Source organism: Phyllobates terribilis, unplaced genomic scaffold, assembly GCF_046119375.1.
Source record: "Phyllobates terribilis strain yellow unplaced genomic scaffold, ASM4611937v1 Scaffold_12__6_contigs__length_324123572, whole genome shotgun sequence".
In the NCBI taxonomy this organism is placed as follows: domain Eukaryota; kingdom Metazoa; phylum Chordata; class Amphibia; order Anura; family Dendrobatidae; genus Phyllobates; species Phyllobates terribilis.
In genome coordinates this window covers 41,697,303-41,710,095 of record NW_027362772.1, presented here as the reverse complement: position 1 = coordinate 41,710,095, position 12,793 = coordinate 41,697,303, and positions in this window count along the sequence as shown.

Below are 12,793 nucleotides of genomic sequence, written 5' to 3'. Positions count from 1 at the left end.
AGCCTTTGGGTGCAGGTGGAAGACCGAGAGGAGGTTGAGGAGGCAGAAGCAGTGGAGGAAAAATGACAAAGAGGATTGACGCACAACTCGTGGGGACGGCAAGACTTGGACAGCAGCCCCTTGTCCTGCTGTCACCATAGTTACCCAGTGCCCAGTCAGCGACATGTAACGCCCCTGTCCATGCCTACTCGTCCAAGTGTCTGTGGTGAAATGCACCCTGTCACACACAGAGTTTCTCAAAGAAGCGGTGATGTTGTGTGCGACATGCTGGTGGAGCGCAGGCACACCTTTCTTTGAGAAGTAGTGCCGACTGGGCATCTGGTACTGGGGCACTGCGACGGACATAAGGTCTCGAAAATCCTCTGTGTCCACCAGGCGGAAAGGCAGCATTTCTGTAGCCAAGAGCTTGCAGATGGTGAAATTCAACCTCTTAGCTTTCTCATGGCTAGGAGGAAATGGTCTTTTACTTGTCCACATCTGAGGGACCGAGGGCTGGCTATTGTGCTTAGACGGGGTTGATAAGGGTGTCCCCGGCAAACTGCCGGTCTGTGAGGAAGATGCAGGCGGACATGTTAGGTTGCCTTGATCCAAAGGTGGTGCTATCGATGTCGGACAGCGCTCAAGACCAGCTGGTGTTACCACCTCCAAAGAAAATGATGACCTGCCAATCACGCTGGCTGTTGCGGGTAAAGAGGTGGCAGGTCTGCGCCCCAAAACAGGTGTGACTGCTGTCCCCCCAGTCACAGAGGATGAAGAGGCCGCGGATGCACAAGATATGGCAGACGGTGGTTGGCCCGGCCGGCTAGACCGCATTGTAGCACACTGAGCTTCCCACTGCAACTTATGCTTCATGTCCATGTGCCGGTTCATGCATGAAGTACTCAAACTATGTATTTTTTGGCCTCTACTTAGCTTTTGCTGACAAATGTTACAGATAACACGAGTTGGGTCATCTTTATCGACCTGAAAAAATGCCCAGGCTATGCAAGGCTTAGCACCCATGCGACCTGAAGAGCCACCACGACTTGTGGTGAGAGGCAGAGTTGTGTTTGAGGATGCAGTTGTTGACGTGCTTCCAGTACTACGTCTCTGTCCAGGAAGGCGCAACCTGACCTCGTCGTCACTAGCATCTTCCTCCACCTCCTCTGCTGACCTCATCTCTTGGCTGACTGTGGGTTGACAGTAAGTGGGATCTCCGACCTCATCATCATCACCCTGTGCGTTATCACACCCGTCGTCCTCAGAGCCAACCTGTTCCTGCCCTGACAAAAAACTAAAGTTGTCGCTCCAATCAGGTATTTGAGTCTTATCATCGTCTTCCTCATTGTCTCCACCAACAGGAGTTACAGTTTGGGAATGAGGGTCTACATTATGGTCAGAACCTTCTGCGTCTGGTCCTGGATCCGACTCATAAAGATTCTGGGCATCAGTGCAGATCATTTCCTCGTCTGGATTCACAGAAGCGCTGGAGTCGACCTCTGATTCCCAGGCTATAGTATGAGTAAACAGCTCTGCAGACTCAACCATCTGTTCTACCTCATACTCAGACGGGCAGCTGGAGATTTGGGAGCTGTGAGGAAGCAAGTGCGATTTGGGTGACACCTTTGAGGACTGGAGTATTTGTGATGTTGAAGTTGATGTGGAGGAGAGCCCACTTAAAGGAGCACTTGATATCCGTTGAAGCACCTGCTGTTTTTGTGCCTCATCTGGAATTTGTAGCGATTGGCGTGGCCGTAAGAAAGGGATCTTATCACATTGTCCGCTAAAAGAAGTAGACATTTTAGTTTGGCTGGAAGATGGTCTTTCTTCTGCACCTACCCCACGGACACAACCTTTTTTCCCCTTCCCAACACGCCTATTCCCCTTTCCACCAGCAGCAGGCCTTTTTCCACTCATTTTGGTGGTTAACTTATTCACAACTCTGGAGTTGTTTGCACAAAAAAACAATGGATGGTAACCGAGCAGAGCTGAGTGGCCAAACTGTGGTATTAGGCCAAAACTATTGGCTGGGTTAGATGCAGAAAAAAATTATTTTTAATTTGCAACCTGATGGAGGTCAGTATAGATGGACTAATAGACCAAGTCCCACACACCGCTAGAAGCCCAAATATTTTTTCAGAGCTAGATGCAGAAAATTTTTTTATTCAATTTGCAACCTGATGGACGTCAGTATAGATGGACTAATAGACCAAGTCCCACACACTGCTAGAAGCCCAAATATTTTTTCAGAGCTAGATGCAGAAAAAAATTATTTTTAATTTGCAACCTGATGGAGGTCAGTATAGATGGACTAATAGACCAAGTCCCACACACTGCTAGAAGCCCAAATATTTTTTCAGAGCTAGATGCAGAAAAAAATTATTTTTAATTTGCAACCTGATGGAGGTCAGTATAGATGGACTAATAGACCAAGTCCCACACACCGCTAGAACCCAAATATTTTTTCAGAGCTAGATGCAGAAAAAAATTATATTCAGTTTGCAACCTGATGGAGGTCAGTATAGATGGACTAATAGAATGATGCTATGCCCAAAAGATTTTACTTCACTAGGTGCAGTAAAAAAATTGGTATTCTATACACAGGTGGTATATCTTGCAACACAGATAGGCTACTCCACTGACTAACACACTCTGCAATAGGCCAAAAAGGATTAGCTTTGCTAGATTCAGCCAAATGCTGTGAAAAAAACTTGCACAGCACTGGCACAGACCTGCCTGGCAAAAACTGATGTAACCTAGTCCTGAAAAGGACTCCAATTACAATTAGTCTTTACTCCCACAATCTATCTATTTAAGAGCACAGACCTGCCTGATAAAAGTCATAGGAAATGCTGTAACCTAGTCCTTAAAAGGACTGCAATCACAACTATTCCCTACTCCCAAGCTATCTGTATATTTGTGCGAAAATTGGCTTGAAATTAACAAGGTATAGCGCACACAGCAACAGCGGTGCCGTCTAACACGCAGCTGCAGCAGTGAGAAAATGGTGGCGACGGGGAAAATGGCTTGGTCTTATAGGGCAAGGACATGTGACATACACTGCCAATCACACATGCCCTTGCTTGTGTGAAAAAAAGCACTTCGCTCCGTGTGTGCGCTGCTGATAAGCTGACAGATTGCACCTCCCCACTGCAAATGCGGGAAAGAGAAAAAAAAATGGAGATCTTCATTGTTCCTGCAGAGATCCATCCCCTGCCCCTCCCCCCGCCCCGCTGTACACTCAAACTGCGTATTAACATTAATTTTCATCATTACTGAGAAAAAATCCAGTTATGATTTCGGTGCACGAACAGTTATCGAACATAACCTCGAACAGCCGAATTTTTCTCAAATTGTTCGTGTTCGCCGACCGGCTCGAACACCGCCCAAAACAGCTCGAATTTGAGATTGGCGAACAGTTCGAGTAGAACAACGCTCATCTCTAGTGTTGACTGTGCAGACGGCACTTCCGAGCGCCAACTGGCGGTGTTGGAGCTCAGGGATAATACTGAAAACAGAGGAGCCAGAGGTGTAATTGGAGCAACTTTAAAATCTGTAGTAGTGAGTGTTATGATCTGCTACAGAGACTAAGAAAGGCAGGAGATCTGTCCCTACAATAGAACTAAACTAGATCCCTACGATGTAACGGGGAACCTGATCCTGCGATCAGACCCGCTAAAGTCCTCGGCTAGTCTGAACGCAGACCTATAGATGTGGGGGAGGGATCCCTACAAGTTCTAGGGACTGGAATAAGTTGGACACCTCCTAGCAGAAATAGTAGCAGTCAAAGACAAACACACAACAAAAAGCAAAGAGGTCATAAGGCCTAGCAAAACTAACAGAGTACGGCAATAGAGCAACAAGCTAGCTCAACAGTAGTAAATACAAATGAAGTCCAGCAAAGCCAGGAGGGCGGAGCCGGATTAAATAGGCAAAATGGTCATGTGACCAGCAAACTAAAAAAAAAACTAACAGAAGAGTTGTAACAGTACCCTCTCTTCTAAGAGGATCCTCCGGATCCCCTAGGCCCAGGCTTACCAGGAAACCTCCTGTGAAACGCTCGGACAAGTCTGGGGCAGAAACATCATCCGCCCTCACCCATGAGTTATCCTCAGGTCCGAAACCCTTCCAAGCGACGAGATACTGCAAACTCCCTCTATACCGTCTAGAATTTAGGATGCGGGAAATTTCATATTCCCCGTCCTCCACCACCGGAGGAACAGTAGCAGAGGCGTCACCATCCGACACAAAAGCTTTTTTCAACAGAGAAACATGAAACACCGGATTAATCCTCCAGGACGTAGGAACCTCCAGCCTAACAGCAGATTGGTTAACTATCTGAAGTACCTTAAAGGGCCCTACGAACTTGGGACCCAATTTTTTAGAAGGAATCCTCAATCGCAGATTCTTAGAGGACAACCAAACCATGTCACCAACAGCAAACAAAACCTTTTGCCGTTTCCTATCAAAGTACCTCTTAGATTTATTGTTAGCCTCCTGAAGATTACCACGCACATCCGTCCAAACTCTCTCCAAATCACCGGAAAAACTCTCCTCCTCAGGCACAGCCGAAACCAATTTGGAAAATGACCCAAAAGACGGATGTCTCCCAGAACAACAAAAAAAAGGCGAACACCCAGCAGAAGAGGATGTATGGTTGTTAAGAGCAAATTCAGCAAGTGGCAGAAACTCAGACCACCCCTCTTGATTGTCTGCCACAAAACAACGCAAGAACTGCTCAACATCCTGGTTCTTCCTTTCTGTCTGGCCATTAGACTCAGGATGATATCTGGATGAAAATGACAAATGAACTCCCAACCTGTCACAAAAGGCACGCAAAAAACAAACCACGAACTGAGGTCCCCTATCAGAAACAATGTCAGTAGGAACACCATGTAGTCTGACAATCTCCTTGACAAAGGCCTTAGCGAGTGTCTTAGCGCAAGGCAGTTTGATGAAGGGAACCAAGTGACACATCTTGCTAAAACGGTCCACGACCACCCAGATGACCGTGAAACCTTCAGAGGGAGGAAGGTCAGTAATAAAGTCCATAGCCAGATGTGTCCAAGGTGCACTAGGAACCTCCAGAGGGCAAAGCAACCCCACAGCAGGAGCATGCGAAGACTTGGATCTTGCACACACGGTACATCGGCGCACCCACTTAATGACTTCCTTCTGCCATCCAGGCCACCAAAAACTGCGACCCACAAGTCTCTTGGTCTCAGAAATTCCTGGATGACCTGCCAACCGAGACTCATGACACTCAACAAACAAATCTCTCCTAAAGGTCCTAGGCACAAACAACCTCCCATGGGGAGTGTTAGATGGTGCATTCTCCTGTGCTTTAACAATCTCATCCTCCAAAATGGAGTCCAAAGCAGCAATCACAACACCTTCTTGTAAAATGGTCTCCTCCTCCTCCTCAACACCGACCATGGGAGAAAAGCTGCGAGACAAAGCATCCCCTTTAACATTCTTGGTACCCGGGATGTAAGTAACGGAAAAATTAAACCGCGAGAAAAAAAGTGCCCACCTAGCCTGACGGGCATTCAAGCGCTTGGCAGCATCAAGATAGATCAGATTTTTATGATCAGTGAAAACCTGAACGGGAAATTCAGCACCTTCCAAGAGGTGACGCCAGTGTCCAAATGCGAGTTTAATCGCCAGCAATTCCCGATTACCAATATCGTAATTAAGTTCAGTCTCGGAAATTTTTTTTGAAAAAAAGGCACAGGGATGTACTCCATCCTTGTTTTCCTGAGACAACACCGCACCAACCCCCACCGAAGAAGCATCAACCTCAACCAAAAATGGCTTAGTCACATCAGGCTGCATAAGGATGGGAGCAGAGGTGAACCTCTCCTTTAAAAACACAAAAGCTTCAATGGCCTCAGAAGTCCACTGAACCGCATTAGCACCTTTCCTGGTGAGATCGGTCAGCGGTTTGACAATAATAGAAATTTTTTTTATGAATTTTCTGTAATAATTGGCGAAACCCAAAAACCTCTGTATCGATTTCAAACCAATAGGCCTAGGCCATTCCTGCACAGCTTGAACTTTAACCGGGTCCATCTCAAAACCTTCACTGGAGATAATGTAGCCCAAAAAAACTAATTCTCTGTACAGCGAACTCACATTTCTCCAGCTTAGCAAAAAGTGAATTGTCCATTAATAACTGTAATACCTCACGTACGCTCCGCCAATGAGACTCCAGATCCGGCGAATAAATCAAAATGTCATCCAAATACACAACCACATTTTTGCCGATTAAAGGTCTAAGGATATCATTAATAAGATTCTGAAAAAATGCTGGAGCATTGGTGAGACCAAAAGGCATAACCAGATTCTCAAAATGACCCACAGGAGTGTTAAAAGCAGTCTTCCATTCATCACCCTCCTTCATGCGCAACAAATTGTATGCCCCCCGGAGATCAATTTTAGAGAACCACTTGGCCCCCACTAACTGGTTAAATAAATCGGGAATCAATGGCAGTGGGTAAGGATTGCGTACAGTAATTTTATTAATCTCACGAAAGTCCAGACAAGGACGTAAACCGCCATCTTTTTTTTTTTTACAAAAAAAAAACCAACAGCCACAGGAGACTTGGAAGGCCTAATGTGACCGGCGGCCAAGCTTGTCTGTATGTATTCCTCCAAAGCCTTTCTCTCAGGAATAGTAAGATTAAATAAACGACTCTTAGGAAGAGTCGCTCCAGGGACAAATTCAATGGTACAATCATAGTCTCTATGGGGAGGCAAAACCTGCGACTCCTCCTCAGAAAAAACTCTCCAAAAATCCTGAATAGGTACAGGCAATTCCCCTCTATCCACAGCAGCAATGCGCCCGTTACAACACTTGTCATAACACTTAGGGCTCCAGGACTTAATTTCATTGGTAGACCAATCCAGTACAGGATTGTGCAATTTCAACCAGGGTAACCCCAATATTACTGGAGAAGGCAAATTATTCAATACCACCAAATCCAAATTCTCTTGATGAATACCATTAATAGTGAGGGGAAATTCACAGACCTTGTGAGTAACACTCTTCAAGGGAGAGCCATCGACAGAAACCACAGCAATAGGGGATGACAAAGTTTTAGGTTCTAATTTAAGTTTTTCCAAGAATCCCCCATCAATCACATTCAGAGTAGATCCACAATCCACAAATACCCGAAATTCAATTAATTCATCATGAGCAGCAGTAGTGGCAGATAGGAATACTCCCTTAGAATTTAGACAGGCAATACGGGCATGACTGACCATTTTTTTTTCTTTCTTCATACGAAGCACACAGCTTTTAATAAATTGACCAGAATTTCCGCAATAGAAACACAAGCCTTCAGAAAGTCGGCGGTCTTTTTCCTGAGAGCGGGGTGCAATCACCCCAATTTCCATCGGCTCTTCATTGTCAGCACAGAACCTCTCAGAACTCGAAGCTGACATAGCAGAGGATTTGCTCACATTAACCCTTTCACGCAGTCTCCTGTCCACCCGTATAGCTAATTGCATTGCCTCCTGCAAGTTTCCAGGTGTGGGATAAGCAATCAGTAAATCCTTTACCCTTTCACATAGCCCTGCAAGAAACAAGCTTTTCAAAGCAGAATCGTTCCACCCCACCTGGGCAGACCACCGACGGAAGTGAGAACAATATTTTTCCACATTACCTGATCCCTGCCTCAAACATCTTAATTCAGACTCAGCAGATGAGACACGATCAGGATCATCGTACAACAAACCCAAAGCAGAAAAAAAACTATCCACTGATCTAAAGCACGGATCACTAGGTTGGAGAGAGAAGGCCCATCCCTGAGGATCTTTGCGCAAAAGTGACATTATGAACCCTATGCGCTGTGATTCATCACCAGAGGATCCGGGTCTCAAACGAAAATATAATAGACAAGCATTTTTAAAAGAAAAAAAATCTTGTTGTTCACCAAAAAATAGATCAGGCAGACGTACCTTAGGTTCAACAAAATGCGCTCCAGAACAGCTACTCACGTGTTGTTGGAGCTTGGTCACCCTCAGAGAGAGTCCCTGCAAGCGTTAAGCCAAATCTTGCACCGAGACCATGATGGAAAACTGGAGGTCTTTCCTTAGAGAAAATTTTTTTTTTTTACTGGCTGGACTTACTGTTATGATCTGCTACAGAGACTAAGGAAAGGCAGGAGATCTGTCCCTACAATAGAACTAAACTAGATCCCTACGATGTAACGGGGAACCTGATCCTGCGATCAGACCCGCTAAAGTCCTCGGCTAGTCTGAACGCAGACCTATAGATGTGGGGGAGGGATCCCTACAAGATCTAGGGACTGGAATAAGTTGGACACCTCCTAGCAGAAATAGTAGCAGTCAAAGACAAACACACAACAAAAAGCAAAGAGGTCATAAGACCTAGCAAAACTAACAGAGTACGGCAATAGAGCAACAAGCTAGCTCAACAGTAGTAAATACAAATGAAGTCCAGCAAAGCCAGGAGGGCAGAGCCGGATTAAATAGGCAAAATGGTCATGTGACCAGCAAACAAAAAAAAAAACCTAACAGGAGAGTTGTAACAGTGAGAATGTGGACAGAGCAGGAGAAATTGCCGTCCGCACAGCAGGGGAACAGCTGACGTTACTGAACCCCAATAACATGGCAGCAAGTGTTGACTGTGCAGACGGCACTTCCGAGTGCCAACTGGCAGTGTTGGAGCCTAGGGATAATACTGAAAACAGAGGAGCCAGAGGTGTAATTGGAGCAACTTTAAAATCTGTAGTTGTGAGAATGTGGACAGAGCAGGAGAAATTGCCGTCTGCACAGCTGGGGAACAGCTGACGTTACTGAACCCCAATAACACGGCAGCAAGTGTTGACTGTGCAGACGGCACTTCCGAGCGCCAACTGGCGGTGTTGGAGCTCAGGGATAATACTGAAAACAGAGGAGCCAGAGGTGTAATTGGAGCAACTTTAAAATCTGTAGTAGTGAGAATGTGGACAGAGCAGGAGAAATTGCCGTCCGCACAGCAGGGGAACAGCTGACGTTACTGAACCCCAATAACACGGCAGCAAGTGTTGACTGTGGAGACGGCTCTTCCGAGCGCCAACTGGCGGTGTTGGAGCTCAGGGATAATACTGAAAACAGAGGAGCTAGAGGTGTAATTGGAGCAACTTTAAAATCTGTAGTAGTGAGAATGTGGACAGAGCAGGAGAAATTGCCGTCCGCACAGCAGGGGAGCAGCTGACGTTACTGACCCCCAATAACACGGCAGCAAGTATTGACTGTGCAGATGGCACTTCCGAGCGCCAACTGGCGGTGTTACAGCTCAGGGATAATACTGAAAACAGAGGAGCCAGAGGTGTATTTGGAGGAGGTTTTAAATCAGTAGTACAGTGGATGTGGACAGAGCAGGAGAAATTGCCGTCCGCACAGCAGGGGAACAGCTGACGTTACTGAACCCCAATGTCACGGCAGCAATTGTTGACTGTGCAGACAGCAATTCCGAGCGCCAACTGGCGGTGTTGGAGCTCAGGGATAATACTGAAAACAGAGGATCCAGAGGTGTAATTGGAGCAACTTTAAAATCTGTAGTAGTGAGAATGTGGACAGAGCAGGAGAAATTGCCGTCTGCACAGCTGGGGAACAGCTGACGTTACTGAACCCCAATAACACGGCAGCAAGTGTTGACTGTGCAGATGGCACTTCCGAGCGCCAACTGGCGGTGTTGGAGCTCAGGGATAATACTGAAAACAGAGGAGCCAGAGGTGTAATTGAAGCAACTTTAAAATCAGTAGTAGTGAGAATGTGGACAGAGCAGGAGAAATTGCCGTCCGCACAGCAGGGGAACAGCTGACGTTACTGAACCCCAATAACACGGCAGCAAGTGTTGACTGTGCAGACGGCACTTCCGAACGCCAACTGGCGGTGTTGGAGCTCAGGGATAATACTGAAAACAGAGGAGCAAGAGGTGTAATTGGAGCAACTTTAAAATCTGTAGTAGTGAGAATGTGGACAGAGCAGGAGAAATTGCCGTCTGCACAGCAGGGGAACAGCTGACGTTACTGAACCCCAATAACACGGCAGCAAGTGTTGACTGTGCAGATGGCACTTCCGAGCGCCAACTGGCGGTGTTGGAGCTCAGGGATAATACTGAAAACAGAGGAGCCAGAGGTGTAATTGGAGCAACTTTAAAATCAGTAGTAGTGAGAATGTGGACAGAGCAGGAGAAATTGCCGTCCGCACAGCAGGGGAACAGCTGACGTTACTGAACCCCAATAACACGGCAGCAAGTGTTGACTGTGCAGACGGCACTTCCGAACGCCAACTGGCGGTGTTGGAGCTCAGGGATAATACTGAAAACAGAGGAGCCAGAGGTGTAATTGGAGCAACTTTAAAATCTGTAGTAGTCAGAATGTGGACAGAGCAGGAGAAATTGCCGTCCGCACAGCAGGGGAACAGCTGACGTTACTGAACCCCAATAACACGGCAGCAAGTGTTGACTGTGCAGACGGCACTTCCGAACGCCAACTGGCGGTGTTGGAGCTCAGGGATAATACTGAAAACAGAGGAGCAAGAGGTGTATTTGGAGGAGGTTTTAAATCAGTAGTACAGTGAATGTGGACAGAGCAGGAGAAATTGCCATCCGCACAGCAGGGGAACAGCTGACGTTACTAAACCCCAATAACACGGCAGCAAGTGTTGACTGTGCAGATGGCACTTCCAAGCGCCAACTGGCGGTGTTGGAGCTCAGGGACTACAGTTCAGGTGGTAGAAACATGAACAGAACAGGAGACCTGGATACTGTTGCCAACCAATTATTTATTCTGGAAGAGGACTGGCAAATTCATGAGAGATCCAGGCCTTGTTCATTTTGAGAAAAGTAAGCTTTCAACGTTATCGGAGGATAGTCGCATGCGACGGTCTGTTAGTACACCACCTGCGGCACTAAAGACGCGTTCCGATAATACACTAGCAGCAGGGCAAGCTAGCACCTCCAATGCATACTGACTAAGCTCTGGCCATGTATCCAGCTTACAGACCCAAAACTTGAAGGGAGAAGAGCCGTCTGGGAGTACACTAAGAGGGCAAGACATGTAGTCTGTCACCATCTGACGGAAACGTTGCCTCCTGCTGACTGGAGCCGTCTGTGATGGTGTAGACATTTGTGGCGGCGGATACACAAAACTTTGCCACATTTCGGCCATACTGGTCTTGCCTTGTGCTGAGGCGCTGCTTCTGCTCCCTCTTTGTGCAGAGCTTCCTCCACTGCCTCGAGGCACTGAGCTGCTTTGTAAAGCACTAGCAGCACTGCTCTCGGTTGGAATGGAGAACATGATGGAATGCACCAGTGCGTCTTGGTACTCCCGCATTTTACGCTCCCGGTTCAACGGTGTTATGAGCCTTTGTAAGTTGTCCCGGTAGCGAGGATCTAGGATGGTGGACACCCAATAATCAGCCGTGTTGAGAATGTGGGCGATGCGGCGGTCGTTTCTCAGGCACTGCAGCATGAAATCAACCATGTGCTGCAGACTGCCAACTGGCCAAGAAACGCTGTCCCCTGCTTGAGGCGTGATCTCTGCCTGCTCTGCATCACCCCACCCTAGATACTGACTACTAGAGCATTGTGTACCTCCCTCCTCTGGATAGATGTCTTCCTCATCCATTGACTCCTCCTCATCCTCCTCACAAAGTGTCCCCTGCCTAGGCCTTTGTGAGGAACCACGTTGCGCAGACTGTAGAGAAGCAGATGGCATTTGTGACTCCTCATCCTCCACCTCTTCCAAAACCTCGTCCCTTAGTGCTTGCAGTGTTTTTTCAAGCAGGCAGATAAGGGGGATAGTCATGCTGACTAGTGCATCATCTGCACTCGCCATCCGCGTGGAATAATCGAAGGCACGCAAAACGTGGCAAATGTCCTTCATAGAGGCCCACTCAGTGGTGGTGAAGTGTGAACGGCGCGCACTGTGACTTGTTTGCGCCTGCTGCAGCTGGTACTCCATTACTGCTGCCTGCTGCTCACACAACCTCTCCAACATATGTAACGTTGAATTCCACATGGTGGGTAGGTCACATATGATGCGATGTTCCGGAAGACGTAATCGGCGCTGCAGAGCTGCAATGCGTGATCTTGCATTGCTGGAACGCCGCAAGTGAGCGCACTCTATGCGGACCTTGTGAAGCAGTGCATCAAGATCCGGATAGTCCCTCAAAAAACTCTGCACGACCAAGTTGAGCACATGTGCCAGACATGGGATGTGAGTGAGGTTGCCTAGGCCCAGAGCTGCCACCAGATTTCGGCCATTGTCACACACTACCATGCCTGGCTGGAGATTCGCTGGCACAAACCACACGTCGCTCTGCTGCTTGATGGCATTCCAGAGCTCCTGCGCTGTGTGGCTTCGATTCCCCAAAGAAATTAATTTTAATACGGCCTGTTGACGTTTGGCCACGGCTGCGCTCATATTGGTCACCATAACAGGTAACCGTTCACGGGTCGATGTGGAGGTAGACCGTGACGGCTCCTGCAGCGCTGATTCAGAGGAACTGGAGTATGAGGAGGAGTCAATGTGTACAGACTGGATTCCTGCAATCCTTGGAGTTGGCAGAACACGTACAGCGCCACTCAAGATCTGTACCCGGCTCCACAACATTTACCCAATGGGCAGTGAGGGAAAGGTAATGTCCCTGTCCATGCTTACTGGTCCACGCATCGGTGGTCAGGTGGACCTTGCTACTGACGGCGTTTTGTAGCGCATGTTTAATTTTTCCCTCCACATGATGTTGCAGGGCAGGGATGGCTTGCCTGCTGAAATAAAATCGGCTGGGCACGTTGTAT